The sequence below is a fragment of the Tachysurus fulvidraco genome, chromosome 16 (assembly GCF_022655615.1).
Source record: "Tachysurus fulvidraco isolate hzauxx_2018 chromosome 16, HZAU_PFXX_2.0, whole genome shotgun sequence".
In the NCBI taxonomy this organism is placed as follows: Eukaryota; Metazoa; Chordata; class Actinopteri; order Siluriformes; family Bagridae; genus Tachysurus; species Tachysurus fulvidraco.
The window spans coordinates 2,481,091-2,493,633 of record NC_062533.1 but is presented as its reverse complement, the minus strand read 5'-3'; positions in this window follow the sequence as shown (position 1 = coordinate 2,493,633).

The following is a 12,543-nucleotide window of genomic DNA, read 5'->3' as shown; positions in this document are numbered from 1 at the left end:
ATATATACTGTTACATACATCAACAGTAAGTTGACCACAAAAAGTTTTAGATGAGAAAATCACACAAACACAAACACATACTGTATACTGTATATGGCCCCAGAACAATGGTTGTTGTTTTTTGTAACCAAAAAAAAAAAATGATGCATTGATTATTATGGCCATTAAATGATTTTGTTTCATCTAAGATCTTAACAAAGTAGACTTTAGAGAATGTACTAACTCGACTTGTCTTATTGATGTTATTCCTGTAACAAATGACAATTTAAATTATAGAATGTTACTCAAGTCTGCATCTTAATATGTAGTGAGTATAACAATGTCATAATATGGTGAAGATGAATTTGGAATTTTACTATTCATGAAATTTGACTTACTGATTCTGTGAATAAGTATTCTCTCTTACATACTGTATGTCCTTGTTGATGAAAGTAAGGGCAGAGTGTCCCAAAAACCTGTCCCAAACCAATGTCCAAATAAACTAAAGAACTAAATATGTCACTCAAATGGTCAGTCCTATCTAAGAGTAATCACACGTCTGTAGATTATGATATAAGCTTTTTTTTTACCCAGTACATTGTCAACACCATATATATAGATACAGTACAAGTCATTCATATAGCAGCAGCAGCAGAGAGCATATGATCATTTGAATATTTGATTCAGTTCAATTCAATTTGTTTGTAAAGAGTTTTTAACAATTTCCCATTGTCTCAAAGCAGCTTTACGGAAGTATGGAAGCAGAAGAGAGAGAAAAAGAAATAAATATATAATAATAAGATGAAGCAAAAATAAGGATAAAAATAAATTAAATAATATATACAATTAAAGTTTAAAATTAATTTTAAAAAGATTAATTTAAAATCTAAAATACTATATATCTATCCCTATCCTTAATGAACAAGCCGGAGGACAACGGCAAGCTCCCTGAGATGACATGAGGAAGAAACCTTGAGAGGAACCAGGCTCAGAAGGGAACCCATCCTCATTTGGGTGACACTGGACAGGAAATAATGTCAATGTAAATAATGTCCTTTCTACATCAGTTTATAACAGTGCAACTGAGAGCTCCTGAGGAACTAACGGGTCATTGCAAACTCTGAGTTCAGCACAGACATGATTGCTGATAAAGACCAGACCATACAGCTGACTGACACAACATCAGTTTAAAGAGAAGGTATGACGGTCTCCAGGCAGGAATAAACATTAAGAACAGTTAAAGCCTGGAAAAAGACCGGAGGCACATCTGACTGGAGTCTATGTCCACTATAGTCTCTGAGTTGAACATAATTTTGCTTTCGTTGCTCATCTGTCTCAGGGTTTGTGCATTTTGAGACGCATTTCTTCCCACCGTAGTTAAGAGTGGTCATTTGAGTTACTGATGTTTTCCTGTCATATTGAAATACATTAAAGTTTATACATTCTTTATTATTATTTTATTCCATAAATCAAGTTTACATGCACAAAATGTGTTTGGAACAAGATCTAATAGAACGAGGACTTGTAACATGTATGTATACAGTATAATATAAATCTAATGTTTTTTAAAAATGCTGTATGAAAAATCATTCAATGTCTATCATTTATTGTGGGATGTGGTAGCTCAGTGGTTAAGGTGTTCCGACGACTGGTCGGAAGGTCATTGGTTTGAATCCCAGGTCCACCAAGTTGCCTTTGCAGGGCCCCTGAGCAAGGCCGTTAACCCTCAACTGCTCAGGTGTATAAACTGAAATAAGAAAAATGTAAGTCACTCTGGAGAAGTGTGTCTGCTAAATGCTGTAAATGTAAATGTACTGAATGTCATGGGCTTACAGTAGCTGATGGTTCTGCTCCACACCAGCAGAGGGCCAATATACCGCTATGTTAATCCATTTCCTATTCAATTAGCTCATTTAGAGATAAATAAATTACTTCCATATTCATCCTTATTTCAGAAACATTATTTTATTTTACTTATTTTTTATTTTATTTTCACCTACACATTGTACTGCATTTTAATCTATTATTATCTGCTTTTTGTTTGGATGTAAATGTAGATTTGTTTAGCAGATTGCTCAGCCTCTGAGTTTCTTACCTGGACTGTAGTACCGATTAATTTCTGATCTTCACATCTTCTAATAAACTCTGAACACTGACCCTTCTGTGACCCGTTGTAGTAAGTAAGTAAGTTTATTTATAGAGCACATTTAAATTCAGCTTACACTGACCAAAGTGCTGCACAAAGCACAAGTAAAATTACAACACATAATAAAATGACCTTATCCAACAATAAGCATAAAAGAATAAAGATTTGTGTATCCAGTATCGCTCAGGACAGAGCTACAGGGACTAATTAGCACTATACATCATTATAGAGTTTGGTGCTGGTGTGCTGATTTGGGGAATGGCCTTACATGCATATGGTGTTCATTAAAAACAGCCAAATTACTCCCCAGTGGCCATAACAGAGGAGAACAAGAGTGCTGTGATTGGTAGATAGACCTGTCATTTAACTAGGTGGCAAAACGAGTTAAATGGCTGGAAATAATGCAGTTATAAAGTGTTGTTTCCTTTACAAGCTCTACATATTTTAATACACCAACCCAAGTTAATATAGTCTTCCCAGAAGGTTTTATGAATGTTATTATTGAAATCACAGGAGGAATCTGCATGCTTCGCACCAGTGTGATACACGGGAGAATGTTAGTGAGTTAATGGCTGTCATCCTTTCTGTCCAGTTGAGAAAAAAGGTATGAAAAATCATCTCAATCTTGCATTTAAAGTGAATTTGCTAAATCCAGCACGTGCTTATTTGTTGAATCCAAAATTATTACAATATGGCAAATTTAAATCCATATACTTTGCTTCAAGATACACGTACTACAGGTTTAATAGATTAACAAGTCAAAAAAAACTTTTTACTTCTTACATTTGTTTTCTTATCCAACCTCCAACCAAGTACTTGCTACCAATGTATTTAATGTGGTAGTTATTCACGTGTAATTGAAGACAAGCTGCTGCACTGCAGTATCATCCTACAGGATGTAAAATACTGCAATATGTTAATATAAAATGAGGTGTCTGTGTTACCTCTCTAAAAGCCATGAAGAGGGTTAATGGTCCACAACTGATGTCAGAAAAATGGCAGCCATTTGTCCAAACCTTGAAACATGCTCTTCATTCCTCTCAATGTTATTGCTCTCTAAATTAATAACTCAAGATGTTTCTGTTGACACCCTGTTTATGCACCGACAATCTGGTCATGCCATCTTCAGCTTTGATCAAATGATCTTTGTGTTAGATTTTACCATCTAATACTCCCAAGACCCAAACAGGCTGTACAGTCACAGCAAAGGACTCAGGTAGAGAGAGACGATGTAAAGTAGCAAAATTAATCCAGTCTACCGTGATTGTTCAGACTGGTCCTGAATGATGTGTCAGATGATGTGATCTGGAAAAGACTTTCAGACCAGCTGCTGTCTTCAACACAACCTGGTGAAAAGCCACTGCTGGTGGAAGTGCTTTCTCAGCCAGATGTCCAGATGTGTTTCTCAGCCAATAACCAACTTCTGAAGATGTTCAACTTCAGAGCACAACACATTGGATCTACCGTCTCCAGCTCCTGTGCCCAAACTGCATGCCCCTGGATCACATCATCTGAGCTTGTCTGTCTGGGTGAATGTTTAGTTTTGAAGCTAACCCTTATCACTTGGGCGAAACTTGTTATTGTTATTGTTATTGTTATTAATAAAGGAAAGTAAGAGAGAAGAATATGATATGTATTTTCTAATGTTTATGACTTACTGTAGTCAGAGTAATGTAGTCTTGTATCTATAAGTAAATATGGTCAGTTTGCAGAAACCTGCAGAAACCTTACTTTTGTGCTCTGTTCAGTTTTATGTAGTTGATTATTTATGATGATTCACTTTAATATTTTCATCATTGAATCAACCAAGTTAGTCAAAAAGTTTGCTCAACATATGAGAGCAACCAGTGACACAATCTCACCTAAGGCTTTACACAGCTTTACAAGTACAGGACAGGAAGAGTTAGATAAACTTATTACTACAGCTAAATCAACAACATGTTCACTAGACCCCATCCCAACTAAACTACTGAAAGAAGTGTTACATAAAGCTGGTGAGCCTCTTCTTAATATCATTAACTCCTCGTTATCTTTAGGTTACGTCCCGAAGTCTTTTAAGTTGGCAGTTATTAGGCCACTCATCAAAAAACCTAACTTAGATCCTAATGAACTATCAAATTACAGACCTATCTCACACCTAACGTTTATGTCTAAAATACTAGAAAAGGTTGTGTCTGTTCAACTGAGCTCCTTCTTACAGGAGAGCAACATCCTTGAAGAGTTTCAGTCAGGTTTCAGGCCCCATCATAGCACAGAAACTGCACTTGTTAAAGTTACAAACGACTTGTTCTTAGCTTCGGACCAAGACTGTATGTCACTATTAGTTCTACTTGACCTTAGTGCTGCATTCGACACTATAGATCACAACATTCTTCTAGATCGCTTACAATATTACACAGGTATTCATGGTCAGGCTTTAAGCTGGTTTAGATCCTACCTGTCTGACCGATACCATTTTGTAGAATTAAATGGTGAATCCTCCAGTTTACTACCAGTTAATTATGGGGTCCCTCAAGGATCAGTTCTAGGACCTCTGCTTTTCTCTATATACATGCTTCCATTAGGGAACATTATTAGAAGACATGGGATTAGTTTCCATTGTTATGCTGATGACACACAGTTATATATCTCATCAAAACCAGATGAAATAGCCACAGTGTCCAAATTAACTCAGTGCCTTAGAGAGATAAAAGACTGGATGAGCTGCAACTTTCTATTGTTAAACTCCGATAAGACAGAAATACTACTCATAGGTTCAAAAACCAGTGCACATAAACTCTCACAACTTAACTCCCATTTAGAGGGATGTACTATTACTAGTAGCTCGACAGTGAAAGACCTCGGTGTTATACTAGACAGTAACTTGTCTTTTAAAAATCATATCGCCCATACTACCAAAACAGCCTTCTTCCACCTTAGAAACATTGCCAAGCTGAGAAACATCCTGTCTGTATCTGATGCTGAGAAGCTAGTTCATGCGTTCATGACCTCTAGACTGGACTATTGTAATGCATTACTAGGTGGTTGTCCTGCATCTTTAATAAATAGGTTACAGTTAGTCCAAAATGCAGCTGCCAGAGTTCTCACTAGGACAAGAAAGTATGACCGTATAACCCCAATTTTATCATCTCTACACTGGCTACCTGTTAAGTATAGAATTGACTACAAACTGCTGCTACTTACGTACAAGGCTCTTAATGGTTTAGCTCCCATGTATCTAACTAGTCTTCTAACACGTTACAACCCTTCATGCTCTCTGAGATCACAAAACTCAGGACTTCTGCTAGTTCCCAGAATATCTAAGTCTACTAAAGGTGGTAGAGCGTTTTCTTATTTAGCTCCCAAACTTTGGAATAGTCTTCCTGATAGTGTTCGGGGCTCAGACACACTTTCCCAGTTTAAATGTAGATTAAAAACTCATCTCTTTAGTCAGGCGTACACATAATACATCCCATAATATCATGCACCAGTACATCAGACCAGCACATTTTTATGAACAGCAGATATGTTAATCCCTTTCCACTGCTTCTCTCTTTGTACCCATCCCGAGGCATCCAGACACTGTACCAGCTCCCATCGTCCTCTGTGGGACGAAGCCTTTGGACGTCCACTGAGCCGAGGCCGACTCTAAGAATCCTGAGACATCTCCAGTTAGACTCTGTGGTACTCAGGAGATCCGAAGTCCATGAACCTCACACCAATACCACATTTAACTGACTGTATATTACAATCACACCCCCAGTGTCACCCATATGAGGATGGGTTCCCCCTCGAGTCCGGTTCCTCTCAAGGTTTCTTCCTTTACCAATTTAAGGGAGTTTTTCCTTGCCACTGCTGCCTGAGTCACCTCATACTTGCTCATAGGGGAATAAATACATACACATTGTGAACTATATACAACTAATAATAATCTAGAATTTTCATTCTGTTAATTCTTATTTCTTTTATTATTCGTTATTTCTTTTATCATTAATTATGTTTACCTTCTGCTCTGTGTTTATGTTCTGTAAAGCTGCTTTGTGACAATGTCTACTGTAAAAAGCGCTATACAAATAAACTTGAATTGAATTGAATTGAAAAAGGCTTTGCAGCAGACAGACACAATTGTGTTGTATTTGGTTATTTTACATGTCCTCCGCATGGTTTAAGGTTTTAAGACCCTCTGGTTTCCTCCACCAGTCCAAAGACTGATAGACCTCTTTAAATTGTCCACAATAGGCCCGGACTCTCCTCGTATAGTCCCCTGCAGCCCTCTGTAGGTTTTTTAAAAAGTAAACATTTATAAGATATGATTATAAAAAATATATTCTAGAGTAAACATCTCACGGTCACTACAAAACTGCAAGTAACATATCTATAGCCTAATTACTGTAATTACATTTGATTGATTTTCCACTAATTTATAGGAGTTTAAAGGAAATGTACAGCACAAGCTGTCTGAAAAAGCAAGGTGACGGAAACATAATTATTTAGATGACCGTTGCCATTCTGTGGGGTTATGCTGGCCAGATAAAAGTAGTAAATGGACCAGAAATAAACCTCAGGGTTTTCCCAGCTCATCAGACCCACAACCAAACAACACAGATCTGGTCACACCAAAGATATAGCACTGTTTATACTTAAGAGAGAATTGAGACTATGTAAACTATTAAAATTGCACATTTAAATTGTATTTAGACGAAAGCTTTCACTTATCTTTATAAATATGACACTGTAAATTTTACACTGCAGTTCTTTGACCAAAATCTGAATGAACATACTATTGTGTGTGACAGCCAGCTAGATCTTATATCTACCACTAGATGGCGGCAGAGACCAGATATAGACATTGTGTTAGACTTACTTCTGCCACTGTAGGGAGACAGAGAGCACCTCCTTCAATTAAACTCAGACTTGAGTAAACTTTCCCAGATGTTAGTCGCTCAGTGTTAATATTTAGCCCTTAATTTTACTCCTAAGTAAAATCTGGTAATTGCTCTGGCTTCTTTTGTCAATTCTCGAGTTCCTTCCATGTGTGTACTTCTGCAGCTACAAACAGGAAGCTGAGGCTATCCTGAACACAGTCACAATTATAACATCAAAATATTTTTTTTTTACCTGGTCTTTTTCAAGCCATGTTTATTTAACATCTCTTATCAACAAGGCTTTTCTTTGATTTTTCTGTTTCATTGGCAAAAACTTTCTTAGTGGAAAACTATTTGATTTGTTAGAATTGTATTCTTCTTCATAGATTCATTCATTCACTCATTCATTCATCTTCTACCGCTTATCCGAACTTCTCGGGTCACGGGGAGCCTGTGCCTATCTCAGGCGTCATCGGACATCGAGGCAGGATACACCCTGGACGGAGTGCCAACCCATCACAGGGCACACACACACACACTCTCATTCACTCACACACACACACTACGGACAATTTTCCAGAGATGCCAATCAACCTACCATGCATGTCTTTGGACCGGGGGAGGAAACCGGAGAACCCGGAGGAAACCCCCGAGGCACGGGGAGAACATGCAAACTCCACACACACAAGGCGGAGGTGGGAATCGAACCCCCAACCCTGGAGGTGTGAGGCGAACATGCTAACCACTAAGCCACTGTGCCCCCCCCCCCCTTCTTCATAGATTCTTCTTTTAAAATGTTATCAGTCTAAAAGAACACATATGTAATTACTTTCTCTTACAGCTGTACTCGTGTTCAATGCACGTGAATGGAACCTGTTTTGGTGTGTTGTAATGATGTCACGTGCAGCTTCTCTGCCCAAAACAGTGGACAATGTGGAGCAATCTTGAGTTTGCCTGATCATGTGTTAATCCTGGAGGAACTAATTATTGTACCATTCATTTGAACTATGTATGGAAATCCCAGATCAGAAAATACTCAAACCAGTATCTGAAATACTAAAACCAGCTCTTCTGCACTGCTGGTGCCAACAAACTTGCTACGATCAAAGACACAGAGACCCTTTTATTTCATTCTGATGATTGATGTGAACATTTCAAGTGCTTTACCTCTGTCTGTATTATTTTTTGCAGTGAACTCCTGCACATTGACTGATTATATAACTCCATGGATCCTAGCATTGACCCTGTGGCTCTTTTTCATCGTTAGTGCAGCTGATTGCTGAATTCAGTTCCAACACATACTGTACCTCCAGCATACATCTCAGGAAGGAAATCATCCTAGTGTTTAACAAGTGTGGGTGAAGGTGGTGGTGAGATGTCTTCCACAGATATAGAAATAGCTTGTTTAACTTTGTTTTCTTCATATTTAACTCATTCCATAAGCCACTGTCACATACTGTATGCATAGATTTGAAGAGGGATGTGGCATATCTTGAACGCTATTGGCTACTGGGTAAATCTGTCACACACTTTAGCACACTTTTTTGTCTCATATGTAATATAAATATGTCCATATAACCCCCGACCTGTATAACTACAGTGTACATAACACAATAACTAAAGATAGGAGTGGTAATTTGGTGGTTTCTTTATGCTAAGCTAATAAAAATATTATTAAAACATTTAATTAATGCATGTGGGTTGGTGAGAAGGATGACCTAACACTTGGTTCTTGTCTCCTAATGATTTACGTTAATGTTAGTCTAATCTTCAACATTTCCCTGAGCAGTGCTGTTGTTTCTACGTGCCTCAAGACAACGTGCCTCAAAGAAGTCTACAGTGTCCTGCCTCGGAGACTATCGTCCCGTTGCACTCACACCCATTGTAACGAAGTGCTTTGAGAAGCTTGTCATGATGCACATCAAGACCCAGTTACCACCCTCACTGGACCCCCTAGAGTTTGCGTATCATCCAAACTACTCCATGGACGATGACATTGCCACAGACCTTCATTTAGCCCTCACCCACCAACACAATATAGACACTTACGTACGAATGCTGTTCATAGACTTTAGTTCAGCATTCAACACCGAACACTGCTGTGACTGAACACCTCCTTCTGGAACTGGATCCTGGACTTTCTGACTGAGAGACCTCGGTCAGTCCGGATCGGGAACAGCATCTCCAACACCACCACCCTGAGCACTGGAGCCCCTCAGGGCTGCGTACTTAGCCCACTGCTGTTCACCTTGCTGACCCACGACTGTGCAGCAATGCACAGATCGAACCATATCATCAAGTTCCAGATGACACGACCGTGGTGGGTCTCATCAGCAAGAACAAGGAGTCAGCATACAGAGAGGAAGTGCAAAAGCCTGGTGTAGATCCAACAACCAGTCTCCGAATGTTGTTGACTTCAGGAGAGCACAGAGCGACCACCGTCTTCTGAACATCAAAGGATCGTGTGTAGAGATCAACAATTTCTTGCTGTTCATCTATTGGAGAACTTCAACACCAGCTGAATATTGGTCACTCAACACCAGCTGCATCTCCAAGAAAGCCCAGCAGCGTCTCTACTTCTTACGAAGGCTGAGAAAAGCACACACACACACACACACACACACACACACACCCTGACTATGTTCTACAGAGGGACCAGTGAGAGCATTCTGAGAAGCTGCATCACTGTCTGGTTTGGTCTCAAGACCCTGCAGCAGATAGTGAGGACAGCTGAGAAGATCATTGGAGTGTCTCTTCCCTCTATCATGGACATCTACTGTACATTGTGTATGACCCCACACACCCCTCACACACACTATTCACCCTCCTGTTGTCTGGAAGCATTCGGGCCCTCACAGTTTCTTTCCACAAGCCATCAGACTCCTCAATAACTGAACTAAACTGTACCGAGTACAACACACACTCACGCACAATCAACCGTATGGACTACACTGACCTACACCCCATACACACTCTTCCTCTATAAATCCATGTATTCAGCACCACATATATCAAACTCTTTACATGCTGTTTTGCACACAGTTTTCGCTCTTGAGTTTTTTCATGCTGTCGATTGCTGTTTTACTTTACAGTACATCACCTCATGTAACTGCTGCTATAATACTAATGTGTTAATTCCAGTATTTCTGCACACGCAGTACATACAACATATTGAACATACAGTATTTACACTGGTCAGTGCTGCTTTTGTGTATTGTATTTTGTGTAATGTCTTTTATTTGTCCTGCACTGTGTTTTGTCCTGCACAGTCTTTCTGTCCTGTCTTGCACGGTTTGCACAGATGCACTTTATACGGCTACTTACTAAGTCCTTATAGCTCTGTCTTTGTTTTATGTAGCACCATGATCCTGGAGAAACGTCGTCTTATTTCACTGTGTACCGCTATATATCAGCTATATATGGTTGTAATGACAATAAAAGCTTCTATGTTAACATGGGTAAATTCATTCATTCATTCATTCATTTTCTACCACTTTTATCTGAACTACCTCAGGTCACGGGGAGCCTGTGCCTATCTCAGGCGTCATCGGGCATCGAGGCAGGATACAGTGCCAACCCCATCACAGGGCACACACACACTCTCTCATTCACTCACACACACACTCACACACTACGGACAATTTTCCAGAGATGCCACCGTGCCCAACATGGGTAAATTATTTCTTGAAATTAATATTAAAGAAAAGATACAAGTGTATGCAGAATTAAGTGATTTATTATCCTTGAAAACCTGTTCACTGTGTACCAGTGAGGGCACAATGTGAGCAACCAAATTGTGGGCTGCCCAAATTGGTCCTGTTCTGTGGAGTCAGCATCATACTGATTGGGCTCACGTCTATTGGGGATTATGTATGAAATTGGCCCCATGCCAGTGACTTGATGTGGGTATATTAGGGGAGAAAGGTTAGTAGTAGCTTCAGGGCAAAATCACAATAACCCCACATGGGATTTGCTTGACCATTTCAGAGTGTCACTTAGAAATCCTATGCTGGGCTTATGAATGGAAAAAAGGCTGTTGCCCAAGTCTAAACTTACCCGCAATAGCTTCCAAAATGGGATTCATGTGGAAATGCCAGTGTTATTCTTGTGAACCTCTTGTTAATTGTTTATAACCATTATACTCACATAACTAAACTACAGCCGTTCCACATAGGATTTGTGTGGGCATTCCACAGTGTGAGCTGTCCACTGAAACCCACTCTGAGCCATTATTTCTTGGGATTTGTACACGTTAGCCTACAGATTCCCATCGTTGGTCCTAGAGTAACCCAAGACCTACATATTTTAGTGTTTTCCCTGATCTAAAGTGATGACTTCATCTCAGGAGGGTCTGTTCAATGGAAAGATAAATCCACTAATTCGATAAGTCGAGTGTTTTGAGAATAGGCAAACACACGCCGGACAAGACGAGGGTTAGAATCCTGTGCTTTAGCCGATGAGCTCACTGTCTGCAGCTCTCCCATAAAGGGCTGAGGTACTTCTATGAATATAAGATTTGTTTGTATGTAAGTATAAAAGTAATATGTAGTATGTCTGATAAATAATGTGACATTTCAAAGTCTATCCGCAAGATGGCGCCAATGTATGTAGGTGAGAAAGTCTTCGTGAGGTTGCAAAAGCAGAAGTACGTAAGCTGGACCGGAAAAGGCCTTTCGGTGCTTTGGTAATAAACCTCACATTTAACAACAATCCCAGTCATTTAAAAGTTTAAGCTTAATGACTTCAGTTTAATTACAAAACAGCACAAATGTGTTAGGACAGAGGAAATGGGTTGGAGCCCAGACTAGAGGATGAGGAAGGGATCTGTACATCCACCTGTTTAATACAGAACCATACTGAGTGTGAGGAAGAGGACTCTCTCTCTCTCTCTCTTATTCTCTATTTGCGGCTACTTCTACAACGAAATCAAAAAAAAAAAAAAAAATCAAGACTCAATAGAGAGAGAGTATTCAGGAATTTTTAATAAAAAAAATCCATATATATTCTTTTAATTCTACTATACTTCTCTATCTCTATATATATTATATCTATATTATATCTATTTATATATTATATATCTCTATCTCATTCATTATTATTTTTTATTATTCTCTTCTCTTTTATTATTCTCCATCAATTATTTATATCTATATATCTATCTCTCTGATTTCTATATCTATTTTCACTTACTGTTATATCTCTATACTACTCTCCCTCTAACTCCTCTTTATCTATCTATATGTATATATCTCTTATTAATTTTTAATCTACCCCCTCATCTCTTTTACTTTTTCATCTATCTCTCTCTATATATCTCTCTTCTCTCTTCATTCTTATTTCTCTCTCTCTCTTCTTCCTTTTTTCATCTGTCTCTCTGTCTCTCTCTCTCTCTCTCTCTCTCTCTCTCCTTTCTCTTCTTCCTTTTTCATCTCTCTCTCTCTCTCTCTCTCTCTCTCTCTCGCTCTCTCTCTCCCTCCCTCCCCTCTCTCTATTCTTTCGCTCGCTCGCTCGCGCTCTCTCTCTCTATCTCCTCTATTATTATTCTCTCTCTCTCTCTCTCTCTCTCTCTCTCTC